Raw genomic sequence first — 13,798 nt, forward strand, 5'->3', positions numbered from 1 at the left:
GTACCTGACACAATGTCCTCTTAAAGGCAAATTTACACATCACAGACGTCCGAGTGGTAATGGTATAGAAATATAGAATCTATGTTATTTCTTATGACGGGCGGTTTTTTTTTCCACTCAGGATTAATACAGATTGTACGTGGGACAAGTTTTCCGTTACCGGCATTACCGCTCGTGTCTGTGTAAATTGGCCTTTAACAGGTGTTGGCCATGTGTTTAAACATATTGCTCCATCATGTTGGTTTCTGGGGAAACTTTATAAATACGTACGTCCGGTCCCCTGAATAGGCATATCCCGGTCCAAAGGAGGGATTCTGTCTAAACATTATTAGTGAATTTGACATCTAGGTGGTCGTGCCCACAGATGGTTCTCGAATACACAGTAATTTCAGTCTAAAAAATAGCTATTTCAAATGTACTTACTGCAGGACTATAATACATTTGTCGTTTACAGAAACAAATAAATAGACAATGATTTATGTAGGCCTACTCAACTTAAATTAGCACCCTGGGAATTACTTCCGAAAAAGAAACTTGTCACAAAATAAGTCACAATTTTGTTTAAACCCAATTTGTGTTTTTTATGTAACATTAGGGGTGAGGGATGGGGAAGAGGATAGGTACAAAGAAAATATATTTGTATCCACTCAGTAACCAAATATATGTTTTTTCCTAAATAATACACCAACCACTAAAAATACAGTAAAACATTTTCGATTTAAAACTGTCACTGTCACGATACACCACTCTACGAGTTTATATTTTTTATAATTATTAATTAATACAAACGTTGAGAAGCAAATGTCAGTAATAAAGTTATTTTGTATTTGTTTTTATAATCCAACAGTAGGGCCTACCCACACTCACAGTATTAAAGTTTATTTGTATGTGTTTATATATCCCACACTCACAGTAAGAAATTTGCGATTCAAATGGCGACCAAAAGTGGTTAATACAATCTAAATGTTTTAAGTTTATCTTTCAAGGGCCTATAAATGGACCTACTTGTGTAGGTATAGGGAGACTGAGAGGTTGAAATGTTCCATTCATCGCAAATCAATACATTTGTATAAACGTATATTAAACCTATCAAAATAGTATTTTTTCTAAGAAAATCAGCCTGTCTTCAATATTATGATGCTGTACTTTAGCTGTTCAACCGGTTTTCAGCTATTAAAACAATTATCGTAGACGGAGATATATAAATGCGAAGCATCCTCGTATTATTGTGTGCGGGTATTTTTCAAGATGGACATCCATTAGACAGTGTATACCACGACCCCTTATTTGGGGCAAATCGTTGAACCTAAATTCGTTTTAAGTATCAAAACTAATTATCTAACTCAATTTAATTAGTAAACCAGGTTACATCAGGTGGTTAAAATCAGTACTGAAGGTACGAACCAACTTTATATACCATATGAGTAAACATTATAGAATCAACGCGCGAATTTTGCCGGCCCTTTCGTGAGTTTATATGTAGATAATATTGTTGCTGTTCATAAAACCCCCTCCTTTGGAAAATCCCTATTCAATGTGAACACTCCTACATTATTTATTAGGTGATGTATACCAAAGTCAAAGGCCAACCCTATTCAGTGGATATTTTTTTAGGAGAGGGGTACGGGATGTGTTGAAGGTGTCTGTTAAATTAAATATGGGTTCTATTATAATTTATTATCACAGCCAATAAATACACTTCTGTCACGTCCCGTTTCTATTCCTTCCGCCGCTAACAACCTCTTGACTTGAAACTCCATCCTATCCTTCTAACATCAATATCCTTCCTATATCTCGATTCAATCCATCTCAGTCTGACCCTCTCCTCACATTGTACCCCATCCCCGGCCCGCCAACTGTTTTTGTATGCAAAATTTCACTAAAATTGACGCCAACCCCGTCGCGAACGTTCTGTATTTGTCGCACCATCTGCTACTCTCACAACTGAAACGATTTCGTGGAAAGAAGTACATTTTGTAAAAAAAGAAATTGTCTGGCAAATGGACGGTGGTTTCAATTTTAAACATAAACTCTAGAAAGTTTTTGAAACCAGAATTAAATAAAAACCACCTTTTAGTATAGATTCTCAACAACTCCTTCGATCAGCTAAAGAAGTAGAAAAACTTGTTGAAAATGCAATGGTGTACGTATTGTGGGATTTTTTCCCCAATTTTCAATTGTTTTAAAGTCATCCACCAGTGGATAAATTCGTTGAACCAAAAAATTGCTCGATGTAAAATAATATGCCGACGCCATAAACAATAAGGTGATAATTCATCACAAAAGAGATCGTAAATGGACACGTTTTTTTTCAACATTTTTAATTTAAATATGTGGAAAGTAGGCATACTAATGTGAAGTTGTACTGCACCTAGCAATTATGTCTGTCTCCATTAAATTGATTATTTTTTAATAATTTCGTATTGTTTAATTGATATAATTAATTTATTTTAATATCACTTTATCGTATGAATCACAAAAATATTTCAGAAATTTTGATTTTGCCGCCCTCTATAGCTGATATCTAAGAACAAACATTACGCAGGTGTTTCAAAAGTCACGTCTGCCGAAATGAAAGGAAGAGTTTTCAAAACATAAAGTGAAGAAAACAGGAAAGTAAGCTTTGTTTTTTTATATCTGAATAAACTACAAAAGAACATTAGTTTAATCTACATACTCAACGAGTCTGACCTAGTACTTCAAATAGCGTGGTAACGACACACCTTTTAAGTACCGCGCTTGAAGGATTGTCAAGTTGTCTCGGCATTCATTCAACAGGCCAGAGGAGAGAGCGGCATGCCTACTTAATTTAAAGTACAGTGTAGCCTACAAATACTTCACTGCTGGCCAAGGTAAGGTTGAACTTTGTATCCGGGTAGGGTTTTGAGCTATCTATTTTGTGTCTATTCAGTTTTATAAATTATGTATTTTATTATAGTGCATTAAAAAAGTGTAACTTTCAGGTAATAATAACAATAATGTTTTTTTTTTCTTCGCTGTACCATGCACTGCACAAGATTTCATTTTCAGCAGTACTGAAAACCGAGATACCTGTATGTAGTGTTCCGATTATCAACCCTGCCCTCAGTCTAAATAATCTACCATGCAAACCCCTATCCATCTAACCCTATGATAATTTTTTCCTTCTAAAACTGAACCCACCTTATCCTCGAAATAATCTGTTCACTCGAACCGAAACAAACTTTTTACCTCCTTGTTTTAAAGTTTCGATCCAGAAAGGTTGGTTTCCATTTGGATGGAACGCAATAATGAAAGCACAATGCAAGTTGACAATCATAAGCAATAGTTTAGTTCATCCATCATGTTTTGATTGTTCAAATTACTGCCATTTTTGCAACATAAAACTTAAGCGAATTTTAAAAATAAAGTACAAGTAAATATAGTATTAACAAGATCGCGTATGCGTGACCTTGTGTTATAAAGATTCTAATACATGCTATTTTATACTAATGTAGAGTACATTCTGAAAATTATTTGTGGAATGAAACTTTCACAAAGTTCAATCACTCCCGAAAGTTTAATGCACATGAAAGTTTCTGGTTTTACAGTACTTGCAGCTCTAGCTTTTTCGCCCTCGCATCCAAGTGGAATCCAATCTTTAGAATCTGGTACTGGATCTCTTGGCTAAAATGTTTTTTTTTACAAGTACTGTACAAAAAAAAAGAGAAAAATTTGCAAATACGACTTTATAATTTACTTTTATTAAACATAATGTAAGGTTAATGACATTAAGTTTATTTTTAAAATAGGTATTTCTAATAAACACGTCGCATATTCACTATCTGAATAACCCAATACAAATAAAAATATTGAGAGACCACGTAAAATTGCACAACGTATTATTAAAGCTGATCTAACGCCTTGTTCATTTATCTATGAAAAGAGTATTTAAAAAACCCCACTCATCCATTACATTACTGTTATAACTTAAATAGATCAGGTATTAGGCTACGACCTCCAAGAGCAAATCTTTGTAGAACTAGAAAATCCTTCGTTGTAAATAGCATCCATATTTTTAATTCTAATGTAAGACGTTAATGCAATTTTTAAATAGTTTTACATTTTTAACAGTATTTTTAACTTTTTATCATGTATTTTTAATCTGTTATAATTCTGCACGTTTTAAATTGTTGCTATATGGTTGTTTTAATCTACCAAGCAAAGTGAATTTCCATTTTTATGGACAAATTAAATTTCTTGAATCTTGAATCTGATACTGATAGTCTGGTTTCAAGAGAATTAAATAATGTCAATCTTTACTGAATGATTGTATCAATCTATATCCTGTTTTATTCAGGACCTTTATTGTGTGTACTGGTTAGTGACAAGATATCACAATGTCTTTTAAATTTAGGCACATGATAGAGATATCAATTATCATACTCTATGCTCGGTATCATAATTATCCTAAAACAAATTGACTTAGTCTTTGAAAGGAATTTATCTTTATCTAATCAAATAATGACACATCCCACGATTATTTATTGTAATATTATATTGTCTGTACAAAATACTATATTTTGACCATTTGTAAAATATTGTTGAAATAAAAATAAAAACAGATATTCTTAAATTACAGTAATTTTAGTAAATTTATTCTTTTTTAAAGTATTGGTTATGATTATCTTGGCTATGGGTGGGGTGGGGGAGGGGGTGAGGTTGAATTAGGGGAGGGGATCCAGGGGTAGCTTACTGTTCATTCGCTTACTTACAGTCTCGTAAAACTGTATTTTGTAATAAAAGTTAAAATTGGTATCTTCGGACTATTGTTTGTACAGTACTTTATTTTTATGTTGTATTAATTTTATACTCTTGCACTAGTTATTGCCATAATAACACATTTCTACAGTAGTTACAGTACCTTTTCAAAAATACTTAATAAAGCTACGAAATGTTATATTTTGTGCTGGTATTATTAAGTGATGGTTGAACATAGTCATATGATATGGTCCTCAATACCTTTTCTTAATACTGCCAGTCTTGTATTTAGACTCATTGGCTAGCTGTAAGTGAGCTGATTATAATGTTTGTTGTAAGAATATCATTTTTATTTAATTACTTGTTTTTGTATTTAGCCTTCGAACATTTTTTTTTTTAGGGTACAATAGTCCATTGTAAAAAAAATGACTCGTAGATTGTAGATTTACATTCTGTGAAATATCAAATTTCTAAAGCGCTGTTTTGATGTTCCTTGATGCTTTCTGCATGAATTCAAAATATTAAAATCTTAAAATTATAGTAAACATAAGTAAAAATTATAACAACTAATTAAAAATGCTTTTCTATTTCATATTTATTTTCTTATTGGGTGTCATTTAAGGTATGAAATGATATTTTTTCAACTTACAACATATACAGTAAATGTCAACTTTGTATTTTAAGTGACACTGACTTGTACTTGCAACAAGATTAAACACCTAATACTATTGATTTAAATTGAAAACATTTCCATCAATTGATGCCGTAATTGTACCGGAACAAAATAATGACACTATAATTCTCTTTTAAGTAAATATTAGTTATTACCTGTCTAATAATAAACTCTTAATATTCCATGGTTTGTTATCCTTTCTGTTATTTTCTATTGTGAATTTTATAACCCAAGCCATTATATCTACTGTAGGACAAAGAATTGCAGAATTGTTACAGCTAGAGTGTACAAATTTACCAAGGTCACTGAAATAGTTTACTATTGTTCATTTTTATGAAATATAAAGTGTAATACTCAAATTAAGAATTGAACTTTTCCTGAGTACAGTACTGTATAACAATTAATGTATACAGTAAATACAGTATGTACTGTATAGAGTTGAACTACTTTGGTGGGTGACCATGTCTTTTCATTTCTCTAAAAAAAGAGAATTCTAGAAATAGCACTACAGTACTGTAAGTTTGTTTTTAACTTGGTAAGGTAGGGGTATGGTATACAGTGCTATTGTAGGTTGAATATATCCATACATGACAAGTCACATGCATCAGGCATACGTGCTGAGGCCCAACCTCAAACTCTCGCACTGTATGTACATCTCACACTTTCTCACCAATCTCAATGATACATGTCACATAAAGTTTGATAGTGTAGACAAGGCTTTAGGCCAAAACAGCATAAAAATGAAATTTTTTTTGGGAGTACAGTATACAAGTAGTAATGAATATTGATGATTCAGGCCGGGAACATTGCGGCCATGGACGTTTCGCCCCAAACCGGTGGGGAAGTTCCGTCCCTATTTTGGCTAAAAAAAATGGTTGGAGAATTGGGAATCTCAACCCAACAGCAACCTAAAACTTGACATGCATGTTGTGTATCCTCTGTTTATACTGGTTGATATACAGTATCTATAACTAACTAAATAACTATCTAACTATAGCTTAGACCTAATAAATTCAACTATGAAATGAATACAATGGATTATGAATTGATACAGTACATGGCTCTCTAATTCTAATGATGTGATTACGTACTATGTTTTCCTTTAATCTCTTGCGAATTATCGTCTTTTATGACTGCTGAAGTGCTAGTTGTTTGTACTAGTTTAATAGGAGAGGTTAAGGTGTGAAATGTTCACAGACCCCTAAATTGGAACTTTAAAAACCTACTAATCTACTACTACTAATAATAATACTATATTTTCTGCATCTGAAGCTAAATTTCAGACCAGTGGTCATTGTCCAGCCATAAAGGATAAGACACAAGAGGATTTTACAATCTTCACCAAAGTATATTTTTTATGTACCAAAAGTATAATACCTGCTCCATGCCCTGATTCAATATTTTTACATTAATTATGTCAATAGGAATGATATAGAAAATGACAGGCAGCTTGTTAAAATGTGTCATGGGAATTTAAATTAAGTTATCCCAATTATAGTCCATTTTTATCCATTGTAATAAAGGTGGTCAGAAAACTGAATATATCGGTATAGACAATAATAGAGTTAAAACCACTCTATGCTATTATACTGTAGGATTCAATATTTTGACATTAATTTAAATGTCAATAGGAATGATATTGAAAATGACAGCTTGTTAAAATGTATCATGGGAATAATTTAAGTTATTCCAATAGTCCATTTTATCAATTGTAATAAAGTCTTAGGTGTTCAGCCAACAGAGTACTGTATATAAAGACAATGTGCTATTTTAATCTAAAAACAAGTGTTATTGTATGTTTGTTTTCTTGATCAGCAGTTGCTTTGATATTAAGTAATATATACACAATTGTGTAAGCGTATACAATAGTGTCTGTGTCAGGTAGTCGCTTCGGGTAAAGATCAATAATACGCGAATATCATAACTTATTATGAGCTGTATGAAGGTTCAATCCATATTTGGCTCCTGGTTGAGTTATGGTACGTTGAATCTTGGATCGTTTCTTAGGCTGTAAGCCATTCCACACTATTGATCTTTTTTTTGTTCTCTGTAATCTTGACTATTCATATTCAAATTGAGGGATGAATGTAGTCTTGTCATCGTGCTAAGACCTTTAATTCTGGATACTTTCACTGCTTTTAAATTACTTTCTAACTAACAGTGCTTCTTCTTTAAATTGTAGAAAAGGTAAGGTTTACTTATTTTTAGCGTTAATAAATGCTCTGTATGATATTTTTCTAGCCAAACAAAACAGTAAAAAACTTGTATAAAAATAGTATTGTAAAGGTAGTAAAACGTTGTGTAACAGTGTCGTTTTCTGTCAGCTTAATTGGCAGAAGATTGTTTTGTAGAGTAACACTTTTATTCCAAGATTCTAATTCTGTCATTAGGTATCCCAATGAAAGCGCACAGAGGGGTATCACTTTTGAAATATTGACGAAATTCGAAAAAGTAGTATGACTTTGATGTTAAATAAATCGTATTCAATCTTAATTAATACTTACAAAATTTATATTGTTTGAAAGTACTTGTTTTAATCTATGTATAAGTGTGTTTATAATTAAAATTAATGAATTAGTTGCCGAGAAAATGCGATTTTAAAACGGTTCTAAAATCCCGTCGAGCCGATTTCCGCGCGTTGAAAACCTCATCGGAAAATCCCCATCAGTTTTCAAAACACGATCGCACGATTACCATTGGAGCTAGCGGATTAATTTTTGTTGTATGTTATCAGGCTTTAAATAAGCTTTAATTTGATACGAAAATCGTCTTCTATAAATAGGTTTTTCGTAACGAAAAGTCAATTTTTGTGACAAAAATCCAATTTTGATTCACCGTTTATGGAAAAATATTATGGATTTTGGTATTAAATTATAGCTAAATCTACATTGAAATCGATAAAACATAGTTTACAAACGTATTGTGCATGGTAATTGTGCGAACTACATTTTAAAATGGTGCATGAGGCGTAAATCCCATTCAAAATTTTAAAGATCCAACCATTATAATCCGGTGAATATTGTAGTGAGTAAAATATTGTACTCTAAAATACGCGCGTGTTTGTTGTGGCGTTTTCCGTTAAATACATTAATGCACCCTATCAGCGAATGGTACGTTCCATATTTTGAACACGTTGTTTAGTTTTCCTCGCTCGAGTTCGACCGGCTCGACGCGAGATGTGTGACAGCAGCGATGTCGGAGATTGACATGTCCTTTTCCGTCGTAGAATATCTGGTTTTACACATTAATTTAACAACTTAAAATTGATGTAATGTGCGGAAGATTTATTATGCAAGTATACAATGCAAATGCGTTAGGTTAAAATGTACCGAGGAAATTTATTAAGCTAATTTACCAACGTTACATTTGACTCTGTATACGGCGGCCGAAAGTCATTAACTGCGACCGAAATACTTTAACGGGAGCGACTACTGATCGCGAGTAAGCCGTGACTTGGCCTAAACTTTAGCTCCGTATTTCAATTTAATAACGTAATAATACGAAAAGAAAACAATTTTTATAATGCTATATATACTATTCAGGTAAACAATTAATTGTTTTAATTAACATTGATTATTTTAAATGAGTTTATTTTGACCCATATTGTGCGTTTGCCAAGAGCATATCTTACTTAGCAGCCCGGCTTAGATTTGGTGTCATAATCATATGGGCCTAAAATCTTGTTTTACGTATTCAAAAGTTATATATAATAGTATTTATGATTGAAATTATAAATATAAAGTATATTAAAATATTCTAATAATTATACTTACCGAAAATTAGTGTAAAAGAAAGGAAACAGTACACACCGTTTTTAACATACTTTTTCATTTTTTTTTTAATGATTTTAAATTTCACCATTAAAAAAATTTTTTTTTTTCATATACACATCTAAAATATATTTATTAATGAAATATACACTACATTCTAACAAGTACAAAACAAATTAAATGAATTAGTACAGTAGTTCAAAAGTTACAGATCATTGAAAAATTGCAGTTTTTTCATTTTTTAGGGAATTCCAGCAAAAATGGGCGTTAAATGCTTTCCTACCACTTTGCGGACCAATAATTTAAAAAATAGGTTTCGTTGAGGCTCCAAAAAAAATAGAGTTGTACAACTCTGTGATATCTATAGGTTTAACAAAATTCAAAACTTTTAACTAATTATTGTAAAAGTTATAACCTTTTAAAAATGCTTCCAATTTCAACTGCAAAAAAACACCATTTTTAGGCAAAAAATCGTATATTTTTTTACCACTTTAAATAACCATAACTTTAGAACGGGTAATCGGATTTCAATCATTTAAATTGCAAAATGCTAATTACATTAAGTTCTTTATGGTTAACTGAAAGAAAATGTAAAAAAATTAATCTGAATTTTTTCATTGGGATACCTACTGTCATAGGATGTTTCTCACAGCCGTACAGTCAAACTACTAAACAGTACAGTAAAGCCCGAGTTTAATATCCTTTTCACACCTGAAAAAAGTAACAACTTGTATTAAACAAGTTGTAACCAGGTTTGCATAGTGTGTAGACAATTTTTCTCAAGATTTCACAAGGAAACCTGAGAAAAACACACTGATAAGAGGCATGTTTTTTTGTTACTGCGAGTGCCTGTGTGTATTACCCATTAAACTGACCAATCGTAGTAATCAAACAGCGCGCAACTATGTTTTCTCCCAATATTTCCTACGTATCGCGTCGTTATGCAGCTGTGGAAAGGGTATTATTATACTAACTGTAGTTTGGAAAGCAAGGGTTGGTGGTAGTTTTCACCGCTGTTGGTTGTCAACTGAATAAAATAAATTCTAATTGGTGAGTTGTGTTACCTGTTGGGTATGGTGTGAAAATAAATAGAAAATACAAAAAATATTATAACCTAGAAAGTTTGTTATTTTTTGCTAATTACGATATACTAAATATTTATTATTGATGCTGCTAACGGATGACCTCACTCATAAACAATTATCATCATCAATCGACGTTTACTGTCGTGATGATACAGTTACCATCATTATTATTTTAAACATAATATAATAAATTCAAACTTGGCAAGTACAGATGAAAAAAGGATAAAAAATATGACACAACATAATTTGTTTGTGTGTTCTTGCATTTGTTTATTTTTTTTTTTTCTGGCTGTTTCAAATGTCTCTTCGGTGTTTACCAAGAACATAGTAATATACCAATTGCTCTAAAATAGACCAGTTTGAGCAAAAATTTCATTGTCCAGACTTCTAGGATGATTAAAGCATTTAACACGTAATATAAACAAAACGTTTATTTCATAAGCTAATTAGCCTTGACTTGTAATTCACAATAATTAGTAATTATTGTAAATTGTGCTATTAAGAGTAGATTGTTTTACATAATTAACTTGATAAACTGGCCGTAGTACATGATTAAAATAATTCAGTAAATCAAATAATGTTGTGAGTTTGTTTATAGAGCAGTATAGATGTCTCATAGCATAAGTTGGTTTTCCATCGTCCATGCGGTTACTGTGTCACACTCATTTCTCAAAAACTGAGAATGCAATAGTAACCTATCATTAAAATATGAGAAATATTGCATGGCATGTCATGAAATCAACCAATCAAAATGGCGAGGACTATTTCAGTGTGTTCTATTATAAAATATTTATATTTATTATACAATATTTATAGAAATTTACTTTTTATACCTTGTAAAAAATTGTTAGCAATGCAATTTTTGACAATTCTTATATTGACAATAATGAAAAAAAAGTTTTGATAAAGCCTACGTCATTAAATATGAAATCAACCAATCAAAATGGTGAGGACTATTTCAGGGTTTTCTATAATAAATTCTGTGTAGAATATTTATAGAAATTTACTTTTTATACCTTGTAAAAAATTGTTAGCAATGCAATTTTGACGATGCTATATTAACAATAATGAAAAAATGTTGATAAAGCCTATGTCATATAATATGAAATCAACCAAATAAAATGGTGAGTTCTATTTCAGGGTGTTCTATAATAAATTCTATATATTATAGAATATTTATAGAAATTTACTTTTTATACTGTAAACAATTGTTAGCTATAATGAAAAAAGTTTTGATAAAGCCTATGCCATATACCAATCAAAATTGCGAGGACTATTTACAGTGTGTTCTATAATATATTCTATACACAATTATATAGAAATTTACTTTTTATACTGTAAACAATTGTTAGCTATAATGAAAACAGTTTTGATAAAGCCTATGCCATACCAATCAAAATTGCGAGGACTATTTCAGTGTGTTCTATAATATATTCTATGCAGAATTATATAAAAATTTACTTTTTATACTGTAAAAATTGTTAGCAATGCAATTTTGACAATGCTATTGACAATGACAAAAGTTTTGATAAAGCCTCTTTGATCACAGTAATAACACCAGTGCTAAATGCTTTCAAGCCATGTTTTTATTATTCTGTTAAACTATTGAGATGTTATGTGGAACTTAGTAACTAAACACAATGCTTGAAAAATATTATAATCTTTTCATGGTTTGCAGCGTCCTTGCTTTTGGTTACATTGCACAAAATCTATTAGTTTTTATTTGTAATAATTATGTTGCAACCTGACCTGGGTTTAGTCTATTGAACTTTCTAGAAAGAAAGAAAGAAAGAAATGCAATCTTTTACGGACGGATGAATTCCTTATGTAACAAACAGACATGGTCAACTCTCTTAAAATTAAAAACAAGTTATTGGCGGTTTTATATATCCCTACAAATATTGTTTTAAAGCAAAAACATGATATAAATTGTATGGTGCGATATAAAAGTGGATGGAACAGCAGTTTTTACTTGTAAGCGAGTAAACAGAATAGAAAATTACAATCTGTTTTAATAGTACTAAAGTATATTCCACATACTGTAGAACTTAATTGATTGGTTCTTTCATTAAATACCTTTTTCTATAATGTTTTTTTAAAGCAAAAATATGGTAAACAGTACTAGTTTCATGTACTGTAGTATTTCTGTAGTAGTTTTTACAGTTCATTAGACATTTAACAATTAGGCTACAACACTGCCAAGATCCTCTGGGATGCTGTAGTCAAAACATACTAATTCACTTATCTTAACACACATCACACTCTTCAGTAAATCACAAAGTAGTGACATATATTTCTAGCCTGACTAAATAAAATACAAAATCTAAAAAGGAAACAAAATGTTGAGATTGTCTCATTGTATTTCCTGAAATTTTAAGAGCAAATACAGTTTAGTCTATTTGTGCCTAGCTTAACCTGGATAAACCGACAATAGCCTATGCTCTCTAGATGGAGCACTTAGATATGAAAAGTCAACAGTTCTTAGAACACCCCCGGTACCATAATGGACTAGTCCACTTACCTGGATAAATACTACCACTGTCCCTGCAGTCAAGTAAGCGTGTAGTTGTGGACTAAAGTATGTTCTATTGTAGGAACTTTTAACTTTTCATATCTAAACCCTCCCTTTGCACAGCACAGGCTATTGTCAGTTTATCCATGTAAAGTGGCACTTATAGACTACTAACACCACTATTGGTTTGTGTACTGCCTCATTGATGGTCTCTTCAAGTATTTTGTATTCCTTGGATGTCAATTTGGAGCCTCTTTTTTAAATACCAGTATATTTTATGTCAATGTTGAACGAAAGTTAACATTGCATTAAATAATATTGAACTCTTTTACGATCCAATTTGATATTTTATTTATGTACAGTATGCATGCATGCATCTAATTTATTAGATAAAGTACAATCCCTCCTATTCCTATTCAGTGAAAACTATTCTGTGAAAAAAGTATCAAATGTAATATAATGTAAAGCCAACCCCTATTGGACAACCGTAAAGGGGCTCTTTATGTCGACATGGAACTCAATCCAACTCAATTCAACTGAACTGCAAGGAACTAGTTGCGCGATATTACTTGGTCGACATTTTGAGCTGAACGGAACTGAAAGGAACCAGTGTGCGAGCACTTATGTCAACACTGGAACTGATTGTAACTATAGTCGTGGTTACCTTATGGTGCGCATGATGTAGTTGTATAGGAACCAGTATGCACAATTAGCGCTTTTACGGTATTAATCGAACAGATACCTACTGGTCGCGGTTATGCATACTGCACGCGGAACTCAATTCAAAGTTTTCTGTTCCGAAAAAAAAATAGAACATGGGGAACTGAATGGAAATAAGCTTACTGTATGTCAACATTTTGTTTGTGCCGGTCAGTTGCGTTCAGTTGCTTAGAGTGCTTATGTCCCCCTATGTATGTCAGTCGAATTTTTTTGTTTTGTGCTTGCCAGTTGCGTTCAGTTTGGAGGTCGACACATTTAAGTTTAGGTCGACATAAGGGCACTTTTAGCGGACACATTGTGGGGTCCTGAAGGTGTTACC

The 13,798-nt window shown here is 31.8% G+C and overlaps 1 protein-coding gene across 1 annotated transcript in view; it reads left to right on the forward strand.

The window, feature by feature from the left end:
- The first annotated feature begins 2,556 nt into the window (after positions 1-2,556).
- Positions 2,557-13,798, forward strand: part of LOC140055300 (uncharacterized) — a 31,697-nt gene continuing 20,455 nt past the window's right edge. Inside the window, exon 1 of the mRNA XM_072100603.1 lies at positions 2,557-2,852. The gene's annotated coding sequence lies outside the window, so the exon portion shown is untranslated. The remainder of the gene's footprint in view (positions 2,853-13,798) is intronic.

Source organism: Antedon mediterranea, chromosome 7, assembly GCF_964355755.1.
Source record: "Antedon mediterranea chromosome 7, ecAntMedi1.1, whole genome shotgun sequence".
NCBI lineage: Eukaryota > Metazoa > Echinodermata > Crinoidea > Comatulida > Antedonidae > Antedon > Antedon mediterranea.